The following is a 27,195-nucleotide window of genomic DNA, read 5'->3' on the forward strand; positions in this document are numbered from 1 at the left end:
TAAATGTTATTTGGTGTTTGCGTTGAGCATAAATATGATTGGATCATGTTTATTGAAATACGGTTTTTCATTTATGTCAAACAATAATTGTTGTTCTATTTACATGAATAAAACCTTCTATGGTCATACACTCAATATAAATGGTTTACTCAATCTCGATCATAGTGATACACATACTCATAATATTGAAGCCAAAAGATGCAAAGTTAATAATGATAGTGTAACTTATATGTGGCACTACCGTTTAGGTCATATTGGTGTAAAGAGCATGAAGAAACTCCAAGCTGATGGAATTTTTGAATCACTTGATTATGAATCACTTGATGCTTTCGAATCATGCCTCATGGGCAAGATGACTAAGACTCCGTTCTCTGGAACAATGGAGCAAGCAACTGACTTATTGGACATAATACATACTGATATATGTGATCCGATAAGTTTGAGGCTCCCGGCGGGTATCGTAATTTTTTGACCTTCACAGATGATTTGAGAAGATATGGGTATATCTACTTGATGAAACATAAGTCTGAAACATTTGAAAAGTTCAAAGAATTTTAGAGTGAAGTGGAAAATCATGATAACAAGAAAATAAAGTTTCTACGATCTCATCGTGGAGACGAATATTTGAGTTACGAGTTTGGTCTTCATTTGAAACGTTGTGGAATAGTTTTGCAACTCACGCCACCTGGAACACCATAGAATAATGGTGTGTCCGAACGTCATAACCGTACTTTATTAGATATGGTGCGATCTATGATGTCTCTTACCGATTTATCACTATCATTTTGGGGTTATGCATAAGAGACAGCTGCATTCACGTTAAATAGGGCACCATCTAAATCTGTTGAGACGACACCATATGAATTGTGGTTTGGCAAGAAACCTAAGCTGTCATTTCTTAAAGTTTAGGGCTGTGATGGTTATGTGAAAAAGTTTCAACCTGATAAGCTCGAACCCAAATTGGAGAAATGTGTCTTCATAGGATACTCAAAGGAGACTGTTGGGTACACCTTCTATCACAGATCCGAAGGCAAGATCTTTGTTGCTAAGAATGGATCCTTTCTAGAGAAAGAGTTTCTCTCGAAAGAAGTGAGTGGGAGGAAAATAGAACTTGATGAGGTAATTGTGCCTTCTCCCGAATTGGAAAGTGGTCCATCACAGAAATCAGTTCCAGTCATTCATACACCAATAAGTGAGGAAGCTAATGATAATGATCATGAAACTTCAGATCAAGTTGCTACAGTAATCCTGAGTGCTACAGTAATCCTGTTCTAGAAGTGATGTTACTAGACCATGACGAACCTACGAATTATGAGGAAGCGATGATGAGCCCAGATTCCGCAAAATTGCTTGAGGCCATGAAATCTGAGATAGAATCCATGTATGAGAACAAAGTGTGGACTTTTGTAGACATGCCCGTTGATCGGCAAGCCATGAAGAATAAGTGGATCTTCAAGAGGAGGACTGACGCTGAGAGTAGTGTTACTATCTATAAAGCTCGAATTGTCGCAAATTTTTTTTGACAAGTTCAAGCTGTTGACTACGATGATATTTTCTCACTCGTAGCGATGCTATAGTCTGTCCGAATCATGTTAGAAATTGCCACATTTTATGAAATCTAGCAAATGGATGTCAAAACTGCATTGCTTAATGTATTTCTTAAAGAAGAGCTGTATATGATACAACAAGAAGGTTTTGTCAATCATAAAGGTGCTAACAAAGTGTGCAAGCTCCAGCGATCCATCTTTGGACTGGTGCAAACATCTCGGAGTTGGAATATACACGATGATGAGTTGATCAAAGCATATAGTTTTATACAGACTTGCGGTGAAGCCTGTATTTACAAGAAAGTGAGTGAGAGCACTACAACATTTCTGATAAGTATATGTGAATTGGAAATAATGTAGAATTTTCTGGAAAGCATAAAGGAATGTTTGAAAGGAGTTTTTCAAAGAAAGACCCTGGTGAAGCTGCTTACATATAGAGCATCAAGATCTATAGAGATAGATCAAGATGCTTGATAAAATTTTTCAATGATTACATACCTTGATAATTTTTTGAAGTAGTTAAAAATGGAACAGTCAAAGAAGGAGTTCTTTCCTGTGTTGCAAGGTGTGAAGTTGAGTAAAGACTCAAAACCCGACCACGGCAGAAAATAGAAATAGAATGGAAAGTCATTCCCTATCCTTCAGTCATAGGTTATATAAAGTATGCTATGCTATGTACCAGACCTATTGTGTACCTCACCATGAGTTTGGCAAGAGGGAACAATAGTGATCCAGAAGTGGATCACAGAACAACGGTCAAAATTATCCTTAGTGGAATAAGGAAATGTTACTCAGTTATGGAGGTAACAAAGAGTTCGTCGTAAAGAGTTACGTCAATGCAAGCTTTGACACCGATCTGGATGACTCTAAGTCTTGATCTAGATACATATTGAAAATGGGAGCGATTAGCTAGAGTAGCTCCGTGCAGAGCATTGTAGACATAGTAAATTTGCAAAATACATACGGCTCTGAATGTGTCAGACATGTTGACTAAACTTCTCTCACAACCAAAAGATGATCACTCCTTCGGTGTTAATCACATAGCGATGTAAACCCTTTGGGTATTAGTCACATGGATATGTGAACTAATCACATAAAGATGTGAACTATTGGTGTTAAATCACATGGCTATGTGAACTAGATTATTGACTCTAGTGCAAGTGGGAGACTGAATGAAATATGGCCTAGAGGCAATGATAAAGTTGTTATTTATATTTGCTTATATCATGGTAAATATTTATTATTCATGCTAAAATTGTATTGACCGGAAACTTAGTACATGTGTGAATACATAGACAAAACAGAGTGTCCCTAGTATGCCTCTACTCGACTACCTCGTTAATCAATGATGGTTAAGTTTCCGGACCATAGACATGTGTTTTCATTTGATTAAAGGGATCACATCATTAGAGAATGATGTGATGGACAAGATCCATCCGTTAGCTTAGCATAAATGATCATTTAAGTTTTATTGTTATTGCTTTCATCACGACTTATACATGTTCCTCTTACTATGAGATTATGCAACTCCCAAATACCGGAAGAACACCTTGTGAGCTATCAAATGTAACAACGTAACTGGGTGATTATAAAGATGCTCTATAGGTATCTCAGATGGTGTTTGTTGAGTTGGCATAGATCGAGATTAGGATTTGTCACTCTGTGTATCAGAGAGGTATCTCTGGGCCCTCTCGGTAATGCACATCACTACGAGTCTTGCAAGCAATGTGACTAATGAGTTAGTTGCGGGATGATGCATTACGGAACGAGTAAATAGACTTGCCGGTAATGCGATTGAACTAGGTATGATGATACCGACGATCGAATCTCGGGCAAGTAACATACCGATGACAAAGGGAACTGTATGTTGTTATGCGGCTTGACCGATAAATATCTTCATAGAATATGTAGGAGCCAATACAAGCATCCAGGTTCCACTATTGGTTATTGACCGGAGATGTGTCTCGGTCATGTCTACATAGTTCTCGAACCCGTAGGATCCGCACGCTTAATGTTCGATGACGATTTGTATTATGAGTTATGTGATTTGATGACCGAAGGTCGTTCGGAGTCCCGGATGAGATCCCGGACATGACGAGGAGTCTTGAAATGGTAGAGAGGTAAAGATCGATATATTGGAAGGCTATATTCGGACATCGGAAAGGTTCAGAGTGATTCAGGTATTTTTCGGAGTACCGGAGAGCTAGGGGACTTCGCCGGGGGAAGTAGTGGGCCTCAATGGGCCATACGAGAAAGGAGAGAAGGGCCTCAAGGGTTGGCTACCCCCCATGGCATGTCCTAACTATACTAGGGAGGAGGCGGTGCCCCCTCTCTTTCCTTCTCCCTCTCCTACTCCTTCCTTCTCTCCCCTCTTGTAGAAGGAAGGGGACTCCAACTAGGATTGGGAATCCTAGTTCTACTCCCCCTATAGGCGCGCCCCTTCTAGGACGGCCTCCTCCTCCTCCATCCTTTATATACATGGGAAGGGGGCACCCCACAGGCACTCCAAAATTAGTCTTAGCCGTGTGCGGTACCCCCCTCCATAGTTACACACCTCGTTCATATTGTCGCAGTGCTTAGGCGAAGCACTGCGCTGGTAACTTCATCATCACCGTCGCCACGCCGTCGTGCTGACGGAACTCTCCTTCAGCCTCAACTAGATCAAGATCCCTAGGGATGTCATCGATCTGAACGTGTGCTGAAAGCGGAGGTGCCGTATGTTTGGTACTTGGATTGGTTGGATCGCGAAGACGTTCGACTACATCAACCTCGTTACTAAACACTTCCGCTTTCTGTCTACGAGGTTACATAGACACACTCTCTCCACTCGCTGCTATGCTTCTCCTAGATAGATCTTGCATGATCGTAGGAATTTTTGATATAGTACGTTCCCCAACAAGTACGGCGAGCGGAAATAGATTTATGTCCGGACGGACCAATATCTAGCATTCTTGGCGCTGTGTCAATAGACAAATTGAGTAGTGATGGAGCTGGTAGCACAATTGTAACATCCCAAATTTTCAATTTGAAATGTTATGCATTAGAGCATCATTGCATATCATGTTTTATTGCATTTTGGTTGATCCTAGAAATTCCACGCAACTCAAGGACCTACGGAGAGAGTTGGGGATTTCGTTATTTTCATGTTTGAGATTTTCTTGGATTATGAAAAGAGGATCGTTTGATTTTAATTATTTTTCTCTGAATTATTTCTTTTATTAAAAATAAAAGAGAGAGGATAAAATGACTTCCTCAAAATAAAGAAATATCAAAGATTTAATATCAAAATCAAATAACATTTTTATTCGGAATTTTGTCGCTATTTTATTTGAATTAGGAAAAAAGTGAGTTTTTCAAAATTGCATTTTAGGCCCAAATAAATGTTCACCTTGTCCGGCTCAGTTTTAGAGGAAGGGGAAAATTTATTTCGGGATTTTTGGAGTCCGTTTAGTATTTATTTTCTTTCTTTTTCTGCGCGTCCAAATTATTAAAAAAAGCCAACCAACTTAGGGTCGTATTTGGCCAGGACTTCTCCGGTCAGGCCTGTAAAAGCCGCTGCCCCAACCCGTTCAACCCGCCCCGCCACCCGAACCCTAATCCTAAGCGCCGCCGCCGCCGCGCACCGCTGCCCGCGCCCCGCGCCGCCGCTCGCACTGGAGCCCGCCGCCGCCCCGCCACCCACGCCGCCCCACACCGCCTCGCCGGAGCTCCCACCGCCGCCGACTCGCCGGATCCCGCCGGAATTCGAGGTAGCTGCCTGTTTTTTTAAAACCGATCGGTTTTATTTCGTAAAACCTAGATCCGTTTTCTTTTAGATTCGGTTCGGTTTTTCGGTTTAGTTATTTAGCGAACGCCTGTTTTTACGTTCGGTTTTGCGAACGGTTTTCACCGTTAGCCCGTTTGTCAGTTTTTCTTTTTCTCTGATTTTCCGCGATTATTTTCGATCGCGATTCCTGATCCGATTTTCGTTTTAGTATAACTTTTCGCTCGTTTATCGGAATCAGGCGATTCAAGCGCCTAGAGTTTCATCTTGAAACCCTCTTTCCGTTTAACCAACTTAAACAAGTTTTTTCTACTGTAAAATGTGACCTAGGTCCAGATTAGTAAACGAAGCTTGTTTCTCTCGCCGTTTGACTTTTGTTGCTTCGTTTGACCTGATTCTTTTTGCCAACCGGAGTTCTTAAGTTGAACTTTCTAGTTAGATCTCTTATTTGAGTTGTACCCATGCTTTTACTTGATTGGTTATTGTATGCTTGTTTGATTGCGATAGAGTACCCGGAGTGCGAACCGTGCTACATCAAGTCTCTAGGTTTCGCGGATCATCAGCAAGGCAAGTAACACTTTGATCATACCTCTTCCTACCCAGTTTTCATTGCATTAGATCAACCCTCAAACATTGCATGTTTAGGATCTGAATTAAATTGTGGGGTTGGGAAGTAGTTGAGGTAGTACCTATTCACCTGTTTATTATCAAACCCTGGGAGTTACTTCTACGTTGCTTATATTGCTATGCTATGCTTGTAGACGTGGATTGGGTTTCAGTGTTTTCATGACAGATGTGAGATTGTTAATTTAATGGTTACTTAAGGTGGCAACTTTAATACACATCTGGGTGGATTGAGGCACCTGGGGAACCCAGTGATTGCCTGTATTTTTGGAAATCCCGGGGTACCGTGTGATTCTCCTATGGACCGCCACCCAGGCTCAAAGGGATCATAAGATTATTCATGCTCGAAACTTCCGTGTGCAGCCACAAGCTATTATGGGCTCTAGCATAGTTGATTAAGACGTGTGAACTCTTACAGTGGTAGACTAGCAGATGTAGGGGATGTAGGTGTACCGGTCTTTCCATCGTGAGGTGCTAACGCTTCTGACAGATTGTGTCTTGGTCATCCGTTTCTCAAACACCTTGTAGTGCGAGAAATCCAATGGAGGAGATCAAGTCTTGTGGGGAAAAGTGCACAACCCTCTGCAGAGTGTACAAACTAATCATGGTTAGCCGTGTCCCCAGTTATGGACATCTTGAGTATCTAGTTCTTGGATTATCATGTGGATCTCATCACTCTTAATTTAATTTGATTGGGTTTAAGGATGATTACTTTTAATTGGGATTGAGTTGGGTGAACCTTCTTAATGTTTAACAACTACCATGATAGTTAAATAAAATGTATTCCTTTGCAGTAGGGAAAAATTGGCTTTTCGCAAAACCTATTAACCATTTAGCCTCCACCAGCCATATATGCATATAGTGATAGCTTTACATTGTTCATTACTCTATTGTGTTACCTTGCCAGCATATTCTATGTGCTGACCCATTTTCGGGCTGCAACGTAACATGTTGCAAACTTTTCAGATGACGAGTAAGGAGCCTTAGGTCACGGTATTTCACTCACTGATGCCGTTGGAGTTGATGGACTCACTTTATCTTCCAAGCCTTCTGCTATTATCGTATTAGATGGCCTTAAGCCATATTTATTGTAATAAGTTCTCTTTTGAGACATTCGATGTAATAAGTGTGTGATTGCCACTCTGTTATAAATCCTTTGAGTACTGTGTGTGTCAGCATTACCGATCCAGGGATGACACTTATACACAGAGATCAGACTGTTTGAGGTCTGGTCGCTACAAAGATGGTATCAGAGCACACGCTGACTGTAGTACACGACCACTAAGCTAAAGCCCTAGATCACTCTTCTCTTCTCATTTCTAACTCCTCTCCTTTTTCTACTCTTTAGGATGGCGGACGCAAGGAACAAGTTTGCGCAACCGGATGAAGACGTCCCCTTTGGAAGACACTTGAATGAAGTCACTACGTACTTAAACATTGGAATACCAAGCTTCACCAGGACTTACAACGCCACTTTACCAGAAGAGGAGCGATGGATGATTCAAGTTCAAGTTCCAGGAAGGACATTTGTGCCAGGCACCAAACCCATAGAGTTTTCCTTTGATGCACCATCCTGGAGTCTAGGAATGAGTATGGCAGCTCACATCACCCTGGGACGCATTGGAGAAGTTTACCACAAGGATCTCAAGGATACTATCTACCAGATTTGTGGGCGCCGAGATGAGCAATGGGAGATGATTAGCACTAGGAAGGATAGATCCATTGCAGCTTTCACCCAGGAGTTAAACCAGCATATTCGCCGCCAGGAGATCCAGATGTGCGCAGGCATGATAGATCTGAAGAAGGCAATGACCAGGATCACAGAGCTTGAAGAGGAACTCAAGGCTACTCGTGAAGATTATGAGGAGGAAATCGTCGTACTAGTGGAAAGGAATGATGACCTGGAAAGTAAGCTAGGAGTATTTATGGGAGACCCCGTGCCAGGAGGAGAAGACGAAGAACCCAAGGAGATTTGTCCAGAGGACTACATCATCATCGACGACACCGATTCGGACCTCGACGATAGCGATGATGACTATGTTGATGAGGCTGGAGCAGATGTCATGGAGTCTTCGACCGATCAATATTTCTAGTTGACCACCAAAGCAGCAGTAGTAGTCTACCATGTAAATAGTATAGTCCAAGCACTTTGTAACGATAGTTCTAGACCAATTGTATGCCCTTTCTTGATTGATTGAGTGATATGATTGTGTTTGTCTCATGTGCATATGGGTAGTGTTTTCTCACTAGACCTCATTCTATTCTATTCTATTCTCTCTAAAAACCCTCAGATGCCTCCGAGACGTGACCCTAGATTTACCTTTCCACCGGAGCTCACTCAGTTGATCTAGCAGCAGAATACCCTGATGCAGCTATTAGTTCAGAACCAAGGCAACAATAACAACAACAACAACAACAACAACAACAACGCACCGCCGCCACCACCACCACCAGTTGACAACTTAGCCCGTTTTCTGAGGTTGCAGCCGCCGATGTTCTCCAGTAGCACCGAGCCGATAGTTGCAGATGATTGGAAGGGAGTTAACCACTGCAGGATGCACAAATGCTGAGAAGGTGTGTTTTGTCACACACCAATTGGATGGACCAGCAGCCTCATGGTGGGAGAATTACACTATCACTTACCCTATAGCCACTGTCACATGGGATCAGTTCCAGGAAGCTTTCCGTACTGCCCATGTATCAGCAGGAGCTATGGCCATGAAGAAGCATGAGTTTCACAACTTACGCCAAGGAGGACGCACTGTTGGCCAGTATGTGGATGAGTTTAGCAAGTTAGCACATTCTGCTCCAGATGACTTTTCTACGGATGCAGCTAAGAAGGAGAAGTTTCTAGAGGTACTGAATGATGAGCTAAGCATGTAGCTGATGGTAGCAAATTTCAATAACTACCAGGAGTTGGTGGATAGAGCTCTCATGCTTGAAGGGAAGCAACAGCATATTGATAGCCGCAAGAGGAAGTATGGACATGGGAAGTATAATTCTGGAGCCCAGCAGTGACCCTGTTTCACCCCGAACTCGGGAGGACTTGTTCATAACCATGGAGGCCACACACATAATGGGGGAAGTTCGCACAACCATAATGCTCCCAAGAATGGCAATGGTAATGGAGGAAGTAGCGGACAGAACCGTTCCAGCCCGGCAACACCCGCCAAGAAGGATCTAAGCCAGTAATAGGTAAGTTTTTGTTTGAGTCTTTTACTGCAGTCGTTCTTTTTGATACTGGTGCATCTCATTCATACATATCGAGGGGATTTGTCGATAAGTATAACCTGCCCACTAGAGTACTTAAGACACCCATGTTAGTAACCTCACCTGGAGCAGAGTATATGGCAAGCCATGGATGTTTTCAGATGCCATTGGCCATAGGTAGGCATGTTTTCCCCTCCGATCTGATAATTTTGGAATCGCAAGGTTTGGATGTGATTCTGGGTATTGATTGGCTATCGATATATGGAGGAAACATCGATTGCGCCAGTAAGACGATTTTACTCACCACCCCAGAAGGAAGAAGGATCAAGTATGTATCCCGGCATGTGCCGAATAGGACTCAAGTAAATTACTTATCGGGAGTAGTACAGGAGGAAGGACTAGTGGTTAAGGAATTTCCGGATGTATTTCCAGAAGAGTTGCCAGGCATGCCACCGGATAGAGACATAGAGTTTTTGATAGAACTTTTTCCAGGCATGGGACCAATATCTAAGAGACCGTACAGGATGCCTGCACAGGATTTTTGGAAGAAATTAAGAAGCAGATTAAGGAGTTACTGGATAAGGGATATATTCGCCCAAGCTCATCACCTTGGGGATCACCAGTACTTCTAGTGGATTAAATGAAGTAACGATCAAGAACAAGTACCCACTGCCGATGATCAATGATTTGTTTGATCAACTGCAAGGAGCTAAAGTGTTTTCCAAGATCGATCTGTGATCAGGTTATCACCAGTTGAAGATTCAAGAGCAGGGCATACCTAAGACAGCTTTTACCACAAGGTATGGGCTATATGAGTATACCATTATGTCATTTGGCCTGACTAACGCACCTTCCTATTTTATGAACAAGATGAACAAAGTGTTTATGGAGTTTTTGGATAAGTTCATCATTGTGTTCATTGATGATATTTTGCTCTACTCGAAGAATGAAGAAGAACATAAAGAACACTTGCATTTGGTACTTGGCAAGCTCAGGGAACATCAGTTATACGCCAAGTTCAGCAAGTGTGAGTTTTGGTTGAAGGTATTTGGATTTCTTGGACATGTTATATCCGGAGAAGGAATAGCAGTAGACCCCAACAAAGTTGTCACCGTGACAAATTGGGAAGCACCCACGATAGTTGGAGAGATCCGAAGTTTTCTTGGACTCGCAGGATACTACCGGAGGTTCATTAAGAATTTGTCAAAGATTGCTAAACCCATGATGGAGATGTTAAAGAAGGACACCAAATTCAATTGGACTGAGGAATGTGAGGCCAGTTTCCAGGAGTTGAAGAGACGCTTGGTTACATCACCGGTGTTGATTCTACCAGATCAACGCAAGGATTATGAAGTGTATTGCGATGCTTCTAGCCGAGGACTTGGAGCCGTGCTTATGCAGGAAGGAAGAGTTGTTACATATGCCTCACGACATCTTAAACCCCACGAGTTAAACTATGCTACGCATGATTTGGAGTTAGCAGCCGTAGTGCATGCGTTGAAGACATGGAGACATTTTCTCATCGGAAACCATTGTGAGGTATACACGGATCACAAAAGTTTGAAGCATACCTTCACACAGAGGGATTTAAATCTCAGGCAGAGGAGATGGTTGGAACTCATTAAGGATTATGACATAAAGTTGCACTATCATCCCAGAAAATCTAATGTAGTAGCCGATGCGTTGAGCCGCAAGAGTCATGTCAATACCCTCATGACCGGAGGATTACCCAGGGAGTTAGCAGAAGACCTTCTTGAGCTATGTTTGGAGATAGCTCCGAGAGGTTATGTAGCAGCTTTGGAGATTCAGTCCACTTTGATGGATAAGATCAGAGAAGCGCAAAAGATGGACAAGGAGATTGCTGAAATAAAGGAAAGGATGAGCAAAGGAAAAGCCAAGGGATTTCGTGAGGATGAGCACGATACTTTATGTTTTGAGGACCGCGTATATGTGTCGAAAGATTAGGAGATCAGGAAGTTGATTCTGCAAGAGGCCCATGATTCGCCATATTCGATTCACCAAGGAAATACCAAGATGTATCTGGATTTGAAGAACAGTTTCTAGTGGACCGGTATGAAGAAGGATATTGCGGAGTATGTAGCAGTTTGTGATGTATGTCAGAGAGTGAAGGCACGACATTAGAAGCCAACAGGATTGCTACAGCCATTGCCTATACCCGAATGGAAGTGGGATAAACTAGGCATGGATTTTATCACGGGATTGCCCAGGACTCGTTCAGGCTATGACTCGATATGGGTTGCAGTTGATCGATTGACGAAAGTAGCTCATTTCATCCCAGTAAAGACCACTTACACTAGTGCTAAGTTGGCAAAGATTTATATGACCAGGATCGTATGTCTGCATGGAGTTCCGAGGACCATTGTATCAGATAGAGGAACCCAGTTTACTTCAAAGTTTTGGAATCAGTTGCATGAAACTTTGGGAACCAGACTAAAGTTCATTACAGCTTTTCACCCGCAAACAGATGGACAGACTAAAAGAGTAAATCAAATTCTGGAGGCCATGTTGAGAGCTTGTGCGCTAGACTATGGATCTAGTTGGGACGATAATTTGCCTTATGCAGATTTCTCTTTTAACAATAGTTATCAAGCCAGTTTGAAGATGGCCCCTTTTGAAGCACTGTACGGAAGGAGGTGCAGAACACCGTTGTTATGGGACGAAGTTGGGGACCGACAGTTGTTTGGACCAGATTTGATTAAAGAGTCTGAAGAGAAGGTTAAGCTGATTCGTGATAGACTCAAGGTATCCCAATCCAGGCAGAAGAGTTATGCGGATTCGAAACGCAAGGAGACAACCTACGAAGTCGGAGACAGAGTGTATCTTCGAGTATCACCACTCTGAGGAGTGAAGCGTTTTGGAGTTAAGGGAAAGTTAGCACCACATTTTGTGGGACCATACAGAGTTTTGGAACGTATGGGAGAAGTTTCTTACAAGTTGGAATTACCCGAAGGATTGTTCGGAGTTCACGATGTGTTCCACATTTCTCAGTTGAAGAAGTGCCATGCGGAGATGGCTGAAATTCCTCTGAGAGATACAGTGCCGCTAGAAGCAATACAGTTAGATAGCGATTTGACCTACGCGGAGAAACCAGTCAAGATACTCGAGTTTGCCGCCGAGTTACACACAGCAAGGTTATCAAATTTTGCAAGCTTTAGTGGAGTCACCACACCGAGGATGAAGCCACTTGGGAATGAGAAGAAGACTTACGAAAGGATCACCCTCACCTATTTTCTAGCCAACCCGAATCTCGAGGGCGAGATTCATCTTAAGGGGGGTAGGTTTGTAACATCCCAAATTTTCAATTTGGAATGTTATGCATTAGAGCATCATTGCTCACCATGTGTTATTGCATTTTGGTTGATCCTAGAAATTCCACGCAACTCAAGGACCTACGGAGAGAGTTGGGGATTTTGTTATTTTCATATTTGAGATTTTCTCGAATTATGAAAAGAGAATCGTTTGATTTCAATTATTTTTCTCTGAATTATTTCTTTTATAAAAAATAAAAGAGAGAGGATAAAATGACTTCCTCAAAATAAAGAAATATCAGAGATTTAATATTAAAATCAAATAAGATTTTTATTCGGAGTTTTGTTGCTATTTTATTTGAATTAGGAAAAAAAGTGCATTTTCAAAATTGCATTTTAGGCCCAAATAAATGTTCACCTTGTTCGGCTCATTTTTAGAGGACGGGGAAAATTTATTTCGGGATTTTTGGAGTCCGTTTAGTATTTCTTTTCTTTCTTTTTCTGCGCGTTGAAATTATTTAAAAAAAGCCAACCGACTTAAGGCCGTATTCGGCCAGGACTTCTCAGGCCAGGCCTTTAAAAGTCACCGCCCCAGCCCGTTCAACCCGCCCCGCGTCGCCGCTCGCGCTGGAGCCCGCCGCCGCCCGCGTCGCCGCCCCGCCACCCGCCCCGCCCCGCCGACTCGCCGGATCCCGCCGGAGTTCGAGGTAGCTGCCTTTTTTTTAAATCGATCATTTTTATTTCGTAAACTCTAGATCCGTTCTTATTTTAGATACGGTTCGGTTTATTTTTTCGGTTTAGTTATTTAGCGAACGCCCGTTTTTACATTCGGTTTTGAGAACGGTTTTCACCGTTTAGCCGCAGATAACAGACGATCGTTCGTTAGCCTATTCGTCAGTTTTTGTTTTTCTCGGATTTTCCGCAATTATTTTCGATCGCGATTCCTGATCCGATTTTCGTTTTAGTATAACTTTTCGCTCGTTTTTCGAAATCTGGTGATTCAAGCGCCTAGAGTTTCGTCTCAAAACCCTCTTTCCGTTTAACCAACTGAAAAAAGTTTTTGCTACTGTAAAATTTGACCTGGGTCCAGATTAGTAAACGAAGCTTGTTCGTCTCGCCGTTTGAGTTTTGTTGCTTCGTTTGATTTGATTCTTTTTTCCAACAGGAGTTCTTAAGTTGAACTTTCTGGTTAGATCTCTCATTTGAGTTTTACCCGTGCTTTTTCTTGATTGCTTATTGTATGCTTGTTTGATTGTGATAGAGTACCCGGAGTGCAAAGTGTGCTACATCAAGTCTCTATGTTTCGCGGATCATCAGCAAGGCAAGTAACACTTTGATACCTCTTCCTACCCAGTTTTCATTGCATTAGATCAACCCTCAAACATTGCATGTTTAGGATCTGAATTAAATTGTGGGGTTGGGAAGTAGTTGAGGTAGTACCTATTCACCTGTTTATTATCAAACCCTGGGAGTTACTTCTATGTTGCTTCTATTGCTATGCTATGCTTGTAGACGTGGATTGGGTTTGAGTGTTTTCATTACAGATGTGAGATTGTTAATTTAATGGTTACTTAAGGTGGCGACTTTAATACACATCTAGGTGGATTGAGGCACCTAGGGAACCTAGTGATTGCCTGTATTTTTGGAAATCCCGGGGTACCGTGTGATTCTCCTATGGACAGCCACCCAGGCTCAAAGGGATCATAAGATTATCCATGCTGGAAACTTTCATGTGCAGCCACAAGCTATAATGGGCTCTAGCATAGTTGATTAAGTCGTGTGAACTCTTACAGTGGTAGACTAGCCGATGTAGTGGATGTAGGTGTACCGGTCTACCCATCGTAAGGTGCTGACGCTTCTGAAAGACTGTGTCTCGGCCATCCGTTTCTCAAACACCTTGTAGTGCGTTAAATCCAATGGAGGAGATTGAGTCTTGTGGGGAAAAGTGCACAACCCTCTGCAGAGTGTACAAACTAATCATGGTTAGCCATGTCCCCGGTTATGGACATCTTGAGTATCTAGTTCTTGGATTATCATGTGGATCTCATCACTCTTAATTTAATTTGATTGGGTTTAAGGGTGATTAATTTTAATTGCGATTGAGTTGGGTGAACCTTCTCAATGTTTAACAACTAACATGATAGTTAAATAAAATTTATTCTTTTGCAGTAGGGAAAATTGGCTTTTCGCAAAACGTATTAACCATACAACCTCCACCAGCCATATATGCATATAGTGATAGCTATACATTGTTCATTACTCTCTTGTGTTACCTTGCCATCATATTCTATGTGCTGACCCGTTTTCGGGATGCAACGTATCATGTTGCAGATTTTTCAGACGACGAGTAAGGAGCCTTAGGTCGTGGTCTTTCACTCAGTGATGCCGTTGGAGTTGATGGACTCACTTTATCTTCCAAGCCTTTCGCTGTTATCGTATTAGATGGCCTTAAGCCATATTTATTGTAATAAGTTATCTTTTGAGACATTCAATGTAATAAGTGTGTGATTGCCACTCTGCTATAAATCCTTCGAGTATTCTGTGTGTCAGCATTACCGATCCAAGGATGACACTTATACATAGAGATCAGACTGTTTGAGGTCTAGTCGCTACAAAAATAGAGGGAACTGCAGGGACAGTAGGAACACAACAAGTTCCTTCTCGGTAGGCACTGAGGCTGAATCAAGTACTGGATCAGGTTGAGGTTGTTCATCAGGAATCTGTGCTTGTTGAATAGTTTGAGATGCCCAAACTTTTGGTTCTTCATGAGACTGAGAAGCTTGGGGCTCCGAGCAAGGGATTTTACCTTCCTCAGAAACATTTTGCTGGGATGGAACATTAGCTTGAGCAGGGGAGGCCACAGGCACTGATTTAGTTGCCCTTTGTAACGTCCAATATGTGATCCTATCCGAGAGGAACTCGAAGATCCCACGAAGGATAGAGCCGCATATTGAAACGCTTTGTCTGGTGGATATCATTACCACGTACCATTGCATAATATCTGGGGATACATACAAAGGGCATAAAATGCCACAAGAATACATCAAACATCATACATGAGAACAACATCCGGCTACGGATGAAACAAAAACAGAAACTCAAACGGCATCCACCGTGCTAGCCCAGGATGTTGACCAGGAACCTACCCCTGAACAAAGGAGAAGTAGAACAAGAACTCTAAAACAAGTAAATATCGCTCTTGTGTCATGATCATCGCGTTACCTATACCTGCAACTGTGGTTGTATTAATCTGTGAGCCACGAGGACTCAGCAATCCCATTACATGGGTATCAATACTAGCAAAGCTTAATGGCTATGGAATGGATAAGTGGTGAGGTTGCAGCAGCACTAAGTATTATATGGTGGCAAACTTACGAGTACATGAATAAGATGAGAAACTACGCAAACGGTTGCAAACTAGTAACGATCAATAAGTGATCCTGAACTACTTACATTCAAACATAACCCCACCATGTTCTCTTCTCGACCCACTCGAAAAGAGACGGTCACGGTTGCGCACACAATTGGTTTGTTTTAATTTGAATCTGGTGTCAAGTTCTCTACAACCGGACATTAAACATTCCCATCTGCCACATAACCGCGGGCACGGCTCTCGAAAGTTGAAACCCTGCAGGGGTGTCCCAACTTAGCCCATGACAAGCTCACGATCTGCGGAGACAATCCTCCATCTCGGGACCCTCCGTTCAGACTTGGAATCCTAGTCCACAAGACATTTCGACAATGGTAAAACAATTCCAGCAAGACCTCACGGCACGCCGACACCCTAATAGTAGCCGCGCGTATCTATACTGAGGCCATGACCGGATGAGCACAATGTAGAGCAACTGAGACCCAAGTTGCCCCGGGGAAAGCCGCACACGACTCTAGTTTGGGACCAACACCATCAACAGTGCCCCCTGTTTATGTGGAATAAAGAATCCTCGGGTTCATGACACCCTATGAGTTAATTAATTAATTCAGTATTATTATGTTGGAAAATGTTAAAACCAATGTTGGGCCTTGCTGGAAGAGTTTTATTCAAAGCGAACTTTCTAGAGGGGCCCATAAACCCTCACTGTGTTAGGGACGCAAACTCAAGGAACATAACACCGGTATGAAGGAAACTAGGGCGGCAAGAGTGGAACAAAACACCAGGCATAAGGCTGATCCTTCCACCCTTTACCAAGTATATATGTGCATTAATTAAATAAGAGATATTATGATATCCCAAGATATCCATGTCCCAACATGGAACAACCTGCACTGCACCTACAACTAGCAATGCTATAAGAGGGGCTCAGCAAAGCGGTAACATAGCCAAAAACGGTTTGCTAGGTTGGTGGAAAAGGTTAGAGGCTATCATGGCATATTGGGAGACTTGATAAACAAGTGGTATGTAGCACGACATAACGATAGCATCGAGACAACTAGCATAGCAAAGATAGTACTGAGATCCAAGGTGACGGTCATCTGGCCTGAAATCCCGCTAGGAAAAAGAATGAGTCCATGAAGAAGACGAACGGGCATAGTCGAATGATTCCTCACGATCGCAACGAAGCAGGAACTATCGAGAAGGAGCACAACCGGAAAGGAGCAAACAACATGGTAAACACACAACACATAAACATGACATGATGCTCAAGCAACTATGATGCATGACAAGGCTACATGATGCTACTCATGGCAAGAGATGATGCATACGAGATCCACACATCAAAGCAAGTTTAAATGAGGCCGGAATCAACATAAACCAATTCTGGAAACTCCCCATATGCAAATTTCGAAATTGGTCCAGATCTGAATTACACATTATGTTGAAGTTGTTAAACAGCAAGTTAAAGTGTACCATGATGATCTACGCATCTTTCTAGTCTAGTTACACATAAAGTTCATTTAATTCGGAGCTACGGCTTAGAAGATATGAGGAAAACAAGTTAAACATGGCATTGATGCAAATGCAAGCAAAACAACATCACAAACACTCCAAAACAAGGATGCAACAAGGTAACATGAAACTACATGTAGAACGAAGCAAGTTTCATATAGAGCATGCTCAAAACAGAGTAGCGGTCCAACACATATACTCAATACAAGTTTCAAACACAATCGACCCAAAACAACAACTAAGCACTTTGCAATCAAGGAAACAACATGCTACAGGAAACATATGGACACAAACTTGATATGCACTCAAAGTACATATTACATGCTTGAAATAACAACTAGATTCATGTACATAGGTATCAGGATTATTCCAGTGAGTTCAATACAAAAAGCAACTTTATAACACAGATTAAGACTTAGTGAAAAACAGGGCATACATGGGAGCAGAAATAATATGTTGACATGTTGGAGGCATGAACCAATGATTCTACGGTGCAAGAACAAGGTAAAAAAGCATGGCATTAAAGTACAGGTTAAACATAGCAAAACATGGTTACTAAGCATCTCCATATAAGCCATAGATCAATGGCAATCATAAAGACAAGTAAACAAGTCATAACAGATTCTCAGACTGTGTGAAAAACAGAGGAAGGCTACAAACAGATTCACAATGCACACTTTGAGACAATAAAAGTTTATGCTACATGAACATTTCATGGCATCAAAGGGCATGGCAAGCATACACAGGTATAGCAATACAAAACATGATCACTGAGATACTGCTAGAAACCTCTAGAACATGCTCAAAGCATCATGTTAAGAATACAAATAATAACAGATTCACAGACTTAGTGGAATAAACTGAACATGGCAGAAATAGCGACAAGTATGCATGTTTGCCAGCTTGGTTAACTCAACATAAAGCATATCATGGCATGTGATTAGAACCAACAACAAGAAGGCATATATGTGCAGCTACTCATGGAAATAACATGGTCATAGGATACATAGAACACTAGCTATTCACATGGAAAAACTGAACTTACTGATAACAGGCTGATAGAAACATTATTTAGCAACTTGAGAGCATGGTAATGACAAGCTATTGTAGGCCATAATTGCAAACAATGGCATGGATGCATAGAGCATAACAGGATCTACAAAATATCCTTACCGAGCATCTAAAGATTATGCACGGATTCACTTATAGCATCAACTTAACATGGCAACATAATGTAGCAGATTCAGACATAGCAGAAATCAAGTCACTGAAATCAGCAACAGCAGGTACCCTACTTTGCATGCTTGTGCTAGTAACCATAGGGCACATAAAAATACATGGATTGCACCACCGTAATGATGGCATGAATATGCTCCTAAAACATGTTGACATGATGCTCAAATGATAGACACAAAAAATGCTATGAAAAAGACAAATCAGCAAGTTATGACAATTTCCATAAGATTATAACATTTAGCACTTTTGCAACGATGACTAAGGCATCAAGATGAATGGTAACATACATGCAAACAACACCATCGTCTAGAGCACTCGGAGGTGAACATTTCTATATAACATATGCGCAAATCGGAGCCACAAGCACGGAGTTATAGCAATTCAAACCTGCACATATGCTGTTGAAAAACTGGGGACTTAGTAGAAAATATACCCTCACGAAAGTCAACGGGACAAGGAGATCCGGGACGGAGCGGCCATTTGGATCAGGGGTCGAGGACATCCAGGGTGGGAGCCGAGCAGATCTGGGCGACTGCCCGCGGTGAGGTCGGAGGTGACCGGAGACGGTCGCCGGCGGTGAGGATGCGACGGGTCCAGCGAGGTGGTGACACCGGGTGAGGGAGGCGGCAGATTCAGGCCCGACTCGCCCGGATCTGGGCGCTGGTTGACGGGGGCTCGGGGTGACAGCGGGGTATGGCAGAGGTGGGCAAGGACGAGCGGGCGAAGAGGAAGGCACGGGACAGAGACTGCGGTAGGCTTGGAGGCGGCTCGGGCGAGGTGGGCAGCGGTGCAATACGAGGTCGGTGGCGGGTCGGCGCCTGCAAGGAGCGGGGGCGCGGGGCGAGCACTCGGGCGACGAACGGGCTCAGCGGGCTGGCGATGGGTTCACAGGCCCTACGGCAGCGGGGCGCGGTGGAGGCGACGTGGCAGCGCACGATTCATTGCGGGTGGCGGCTAGACATGCCCGGCCGTCGGCGGACATGTCCGGTGGCGCGGAGGAGGAGGGCTAGGGTTTGCCCACAATTTTGAGTGGGGGAGATGTTTATATAGGCGTAGGGAGCTAGGACAGGGATATTGATGTGCAGTTTTCGCTCACGCGGTCGTGATCCAACAGCAAAGAGCATGGAGGCGGGTTTAGATGGGCTAGTGGGCTGTTGTGGAGGGGTGCTGGGCTGCAAAGAGAGAGGGGTCCGGCGGTTAACACGGTTAACCATTGGGGCATCGAACGAGCTCCAAATGGAACGAAATTTGACAGGCAGTCTACCAATGATGTGCCAAGGCCACATGTCAACTCTCGGACCATTCTGAGAAAGTTTTTCACCCGCTCACGGAATGAGAAATGGAAGGTGCGGCGGGTGCGTGTGAGACTGTTTGTGCTTAGAATGGACAACGGAGAATGCTGGGAGACCTGAACATATGCAAGTTTTGAAAACATGATGATACAATGCACATGATGACATGGCAAAGTGAAACACGCAAGAAAATGACATGGCATTGATGGCGAATGACTGCAGGACACCTGGCGCATCGGTGACGGGGCGTCACAGCCTTTGTCGGTGTTCTGGGAATGGGGGTATCCAGACTTGCGTGCCTAGGCCCACGGCATGTCTCCATCGATGGCCCTGTACAACCCACCTTCAACATCAATATACTCAATACCCTCGCGAGGGGCCAGGCCTTGCGAGGCAGACAACACCAAGACCTACAGAATGAGCAGCCGTCTCAGGCTGGCTCCTGAGGAGCGGAGATTTCCATGAAAGCCTCGCCTCATGAGTTTTAGATGACGTGAGTCGTGATGACCAAGGCCATGCAGGCGCCAGCGGGCACAGGATAGCAGTTTCCTCTTTCGTGCATAGGAGGCAAGCGCAGGCGCAGGGTCCCGAGGAATCAGCCAAAGGTTTCCATTCCTATGCAACAAGACCAAGAACGCCAGGACGACAGGACAGAGGTCATCGCCGATCCCACTACAGCGTCACAACTAGAAGCTTTGCAGGCGAAGAATACTTTTTTCAGGATAAGATGTACTAGTTGTCTCCCTCCGAATTTGGACGTCGTGGGTTCCCTTCCTTCCTTCATTTGGGAAGAGGACCAAGGCCACTATAAATATAGCTTAGCCACCGCCATAGGGGGGGATCGATTCAAACCCTCACCAGTTGACACCAACACAAGAACAGACTACCTGAGGTTGTTCTTCCACTGTACTAGTTCATCCACAGCCCACCTCGAGGCCAATCCACCACAACGCAGGAGTAGGGTTTTACACCACAAGGTGGCCTGAACCTAGGTAAACTGTTGTGTCCCATTTCCTTCCTGTTCGTCGATCTAGGCCATGAGATTGGCGGGTAGGAAGACTGGGGAGGTTGAGTTCTTCGCACGCACCCCATGGTGGATTATATAGCCTTGATGATATTTATGTTCATGGTGGATTATATCCTACTCATGCTTGCATTCGGTATTGATTAATTTTAATGCATGTTTATGACTGTTGTCGCTCTCTAGCTGGTCGCTTCCCAGTCTTTTGCTAGCCTTCACCTGTATTAAGCGGGAATACTGCTTGTGCATGCAACTCCATAAACCCCAAAGTTATTCCATATGAGTCCACCATACCTACCTATATACGGTATCTACTTGCCATTCCAAGTAAATTTGTATGTGTCAAACTCTAAACCTTCAAATAAATATCCTGTTTTGTATGCTCGAATAGCTCATGTATCAACTAGGGTTGTCCGTATCTTCCATGTTAGGTAGGTTATTCTCAAGAGGAGTGGACTCCGCTCCTCACTCACGAGAAAATGGCTGGTCACCGGGATGCCCAGTCCCATGCTTTATGCAAACTAAATCAAAATAATTGCAAACAAAACTCCCCCTGGGACTCTTGTTAGTTGGAGGCACTCGTTGTTTCGAGCAAGCCATGGATTGATGCTTGTTGGTGGAGGGGGAGTATAAACTTCACCATTCTGCTTGGGAACTGCCTATAATGTGTGTAGCATGGAAGATATCTCCATCTCTTCATTGTTATGTTGACAATGAAAGTATACCGCTCAAAATATTATTCACCTCTATTTCAAAACTGAGCTGTGGCACCTCTACAAATCCCTGCTTCCCTCTGCGAAGGGCCTATCTATTTACTTTCATGTTGAGTCATCATCCTCTTTTTAAAAAGCACCAGTTGGAGAGCACCGCTGTCATTTGCATTCATTACTATTAGTTTACATTGAGTATGACTTGACTCGATCTCTTTTACCATGAATTATAATGTCTAGTCAGTCCTTGAACTTTAAAGGTGCTCTGCTTTTATGTTTTGCAGCCTCAGAAAGGGCTAGCGAGATACCATCTTGTTATATCATATTATGATTGTTTTGAGAAAGTGTTGTCATCCGAGATTTATTATTATTGCTCGCTAGTTGATCATGCCATTGATATGAGTAAACATGAGACCTAAGCGTTATTGTGAATATGGTTAGTTTATAATCTTTGCTGAAAACTTGAATGCTGGCTTTACGTATTTACAACAACAAGAGCAAACAGAGTTTGTAAAAGTTTTCTTTATCACTTTCAGTTTATCAACTGAATTGCTTGAGGACAAGCAAAGGTTTAAGCTTGGGGTTGTTGACACGTCTCCATCGTATCTACTTTTCCAAACACTTTTTCCCTTGTTTTGGACTCTAACTTGCATGATTTCAACAAAACTAACCCGGATTAACGCTATTTTCAGTAGAATTGTCATGGTGTTATTTATGTGCAAAAACAAAAGTTCTCAGAATGAGCTGAAACTTCATGGAACGTCTATTTGGAAGTAATAAAAATCCTTGCAAAAGATGAAGACAAGGGGCCCACACCCAAGCCACGATGGTGGGGGGCGCGCCTGCCCCCCAGGGCGCGCCCTACTACCTCTTTTAGCACTGCGTTGGTTTTCCCCGAAGAGGAAGGGATGATGCAGCAAAGTAGCATAAGTATTTCCCTCGGTTTTTGAGAACCAAGGTATCAATCCAGTAGGAGGCTACGTGGGAGTCCCTTGTACTTGCACAAAACAAACAAATCCTCGCAACCAACGCAAATAGGGGTTATCAATCCCTATAGGGCCACTTACGAGAGTGAGATTTGATAGATATAATAAATATAATATGTTGGTATTTTTATGATAAAGATGCAAAGTAAAATAAAGGAAAAGTAAATAGCAAAGTAAATAAATAAATAGTAGGAGATTAATATGATAAAGATAGACCTAGGGCCATAGGTTTCACTACTGGCTTCTCTCGAGAGCATAAGTATTCTATGGTGGGTGAACAAATTACTATTGAGCAATTGACAGAATTGAGCATAGTTATCAGAATATCTAGGTATGATCATGTATATAGGCATCACGTCCGAGACAAGTAGACCGACTCCTACCTGCATCTACTACTATTACTCCACTCATCGACCGCTATCCAGCATGCATCTAGAGTATTAAGTTAAAAACAAAGTAATGCCTTAAGATGACATGATGGAGAGGGATAGACTCATACAATATGAAGAAAACCCCATCTTGTTATCCTCGATGGCAATAATACAATACGTGCCTTGCTGCCCTTACTCTCACCGGGAAAGGACACCGCAAGATTGAACCCAAAGTAAGCACTTCTCCCATTGCAAGAAAGATCAATCTAGTAGGCCAAACCAAACTGATAATTCGAAGAGACTTGCAAAGATAACCAATCATACATAAAAGAATTCAGAGAAGATTCAAATATTATTCATAGATAGACTTGATCATAAACCCACAATTCATCGGTTTCAACAAACACACCGCAAAAAGAAGATTACATCGAATAGATCTCCACAAGAGAGGGGGAGAACATTGCATTGAGATCCAAAAAAGAGAGAAGAAGCCATGTAGCTACCAACTATGGACCCGTAGGTCTAAAGTAAACTACTCACACTTCATCGGAGAGGCTATGGTGTTGATGTAGAAGCCTTTCGTGATCGATGCCCCCACCAGCGGAGCTCCGGAACAGGCCCCAAGATATGATCTCATGGATACAGAAAGTTACGGCGGTGGAACTAGGGTTTTGGCTCCGTATCTGATCGTTTGGGGGTACGTGGGTATATATAGGAGGAAGTAGTACGTCGGTGGAGCAACAGGGGCCCACAAGGGTGGAGGGCGCGCCTGGGGGGCAGGCGCTTCCCTATCCCGTGGCCTCCTGTTAGTTGGCTTGACGTAGGGTCGAAGTATCCTGAGTTGTATTCGGTGAGAAAATCACGTTCCCGAAGGTTTCATTCCGTTTGGACTCCGTTTGATATTCCTTTTCTCCGAAACCCTAAAACAGGCAAAAAACAGCAATTCTGGGCTGGGCCTCCGGTTAATAGGTTAGTCCCAAAAATAATATAAAAGTGGATAATAAAGCCCAATAATCTCCAAAAGAGTAGATAATATAGCATGGAGCAATCAAAAATTATAGATACGTTGGAGACGTATCAAGCATCCCCAAGCTAAATTCCTCCTCGTCCTTGTGTAGGTAAATGATAAAAACAGAATTTTTGATGCGAAGTGCTACTTGGCATAATTTTAATGGCATAATTTTATGACGTACCTCCGAAAGATTCAAGAAAAAAAGTTTATATTGACATAGAAAATAATAATACTTGAAGCATACTAACAAAGCAATTATGTCTTCTCAAAATAACATGGCTAAAGAAAGTTATCCCTACAAAATCATACAGTCTAGCTATGCTCTATCTTCACCAAACAAAATATTTAAATCATGCTCAACCCCGATGAGAAGCCAAGCAATTGTTTCATACTTTTGACATTCTCAAAACTTTTTCAATCTTCACGCAATACATGAGCGTGAGCCATGGATATAGAACTATAGGTGGAATAGAGTGGTGGTTGTGGAGAAGACAAAAATGGGAAGATAGTCTCACATCAACTAGGCGTATCAACAGGCTATGGAGATGCCCATCAATAGATATCAATGTGAGTGAGTAGGGATTGCCATGCAACAGATGCACTAGAGCTATAAGTATATGAAAGCTCAAAAAGAAACTAAGTGGGTGTGCATCCAAATTGCTTGCTCATGAAGACCTAGGGCACTTTTGAGGAAGCCCATCATTGGAATATACAAGCCAAGTTCTATAATGAAAAATTCCCACTAGTATATGGAAGTGATAACATGAGAGACTCTCTACTATGAAGATCATGGTGCTACTTTGAAGCACAAGTGTGGTAAAAGGATAGTAACATTGTCCCTGATCTCTTTTTCTCTCATTTTTTTTTTATTTTTTTGGGCCTTTTCTCTTTTTTTATGGCCTCCTTTCTCTCTCTTTTTATTATTTTTCGTCCGGAGTCTCATCCCGACTTGTGGGGGAGTCATAGTCTCCATCATCCTTTCCTCACTAGGACAATGCTCTAATAATGATGATCATCACACTTTTATTTTTTTTACAACTCAACAATTACAACTCGATACATAGAACAAGATATGACTCTATATGAATGCCTCCAGCGGTGTACCGGGATATGCAATGATTCATGAGTGACAAGTATGAAAGAATTATGAACGGTGGCTTTGCCACAAATACTATGTCAACTACATGATCATGCTAAGCAATATGACAATGATGGAGTGTGTCATGATCGGAACGGTGAAAAGTTGCATGGAAATATATCTCGGAATGGCTATGGAAATTCCATAATAGGTAAGTATGGTGGCTGTTTTGAGGAAGGTATATGGTGGGTGCATGATACCGGTGAAAGGTGCGCGGTATTAGAGAGGCTAGCAAGAATGGAAGGGTGAGAGTGCCTATAATCCATGGACTCAACATTAGTCATAACGAACTCATATACTTATTGCAAAAATCTACAAGTTAACAAAGCAAAGTATTACGCGCATGCTCCTAGGGGGAAGACCGGTAGGAAAAGACCATCGCTCGTCCCCGACCGCCCCTCATAAGGAAGACAATCAATAAATAAATCATGCTCCGACTTCATCACATAACGGTTCACCATACGTGCATGCTACGGGAATCACAAGCTTCAACACAAGTATTTCTCAAATTCACAACTACTCAACTAGCATGACTTTAATATCACCATCTCCATATCTCAAAACAATTATCAAGTATCAAACTTATCATAGTATTCAACACACTCATAAGAAAGTATTATTATTAATCTTGCATACCAAGCATATTAGGATTTTAAGCAAATTACCATGATATTAAGACTCTCAAAATAATCTAAGTGAATCATGAGATATCAATAGTTTCTACAAAACAAATCCAACACCGTGCTCTAAAATATATAAGTGAAGCACTAGAGCAAAATTATATAACTCAAAAGATATAAGCGAAGCACATAGAGTATTCTAACAAATTCCAAATCATGTATGGCTCTCTCAAAAGATGTGTATAGCAAGGATGATTGTGGTAAGATAATAAGAAAAGACTCAAATCATACAAGACGCTCCAAGTAAAACACATATCATGTGGTAAATAAAAATATAGCTCCAAGTAAAGTTACCGATAGAAGTAGACGAAAGAGGGGATACCTTCCAGGGCATCCCCAAGATTTGGCATTTAGGTGTCCTTAGATTATCTTGGGTGTGCCATGGGCATCCCCAAGCTTAGGCTCTTGCCACTCCTTGTTCCATAGTCCATCAAATCTTCACCCAAAACTTGAAAACTTCACAACACAGAACTTAAAGTAGAAAATCTCATGAGCTCCGTTAGCGAAAGAAAACAAAAGACCACTTCAAGGCACTTTAATGAACTCATTCTTTGTTTATATGGGTGTTATACCTACTGTATTCCAACTTCTGTATGTTTTATAAACTATTTTACTAGCCATAATTTCATCAACATAAGCAAACAACACACGCAAAACAGAATCTGTCAAAAACAGAACAGTCTGTAGTAATCTGTATCTAGCGCAAGATCTGGAACCCCAAAAATTCTAAAATAACTTTCTGGACGTGAGGAATTTATTTATTAATCATCTGCAAAAAGAATTAACTAAATATAACTTTCCAAATAAAAATAACAGCAGTTGTCGTGAGCGCTAAAGTTTCTGTTTTTTACAGCAAGTTCAACAAGACTTTCCCCAAGTCTTACCAACTGTTCTACTTGGCACAAACACTAATTAAACACAAAAAAACACAACCAAAACACAGGCTAAATAATTTATTTATTAATAAGCAGGAGCAAAAAGCAAGGAATAAAAATAAAATTGGGTTGCCTCACAACAAGCGCTATCGTTTAACACCCCTAGCTTGGCATAACAAGCAAGAATAGATCTAGGTATTGCCATCTTTGGTAGGCAATCCATAAGTGTCTCTCATAATAGATTCATAAGGTAATTTAATATTCTTTCTAGGAAAGTGTTCCATGCCTTTCCTTAACTGAAATTGGAATCTAAAATTTTCCTTCCTTCATATCAATAATTGCACCAATCGTTCTAAGGAAAGGTCTACCAAGAATAATAGGACATGAAGGATTGCAATCTATGTCAAGAACAATAAAATCTACGGGCACATAATTCCTATTTGCAACAATAAGAACATCATTAATTCTTCCCATAGGTTTCTTAATAGTGGAATCCGCAAGGTGCAAGTTTAGAGAGCAATCATCAAAATCACGGAAACCTAACAAATCACACAAAGTCTTTGGAATCGTGGAAAC

This window comes from Triticum urartu, chromosome 4 (assembly GCF_003073215.2).
Source record: "Triticum urartu cultivar G1812 chromosome 4, Tu2.1, whole genome shotgun sequence".
In the NCBI taxonomy this organism is placed as follows: Eukaryota; Viridiplantae; Streptophyta; class Magnoliopsida; order Poales; family Poaceae; genus Triticum; species Triticum urartu.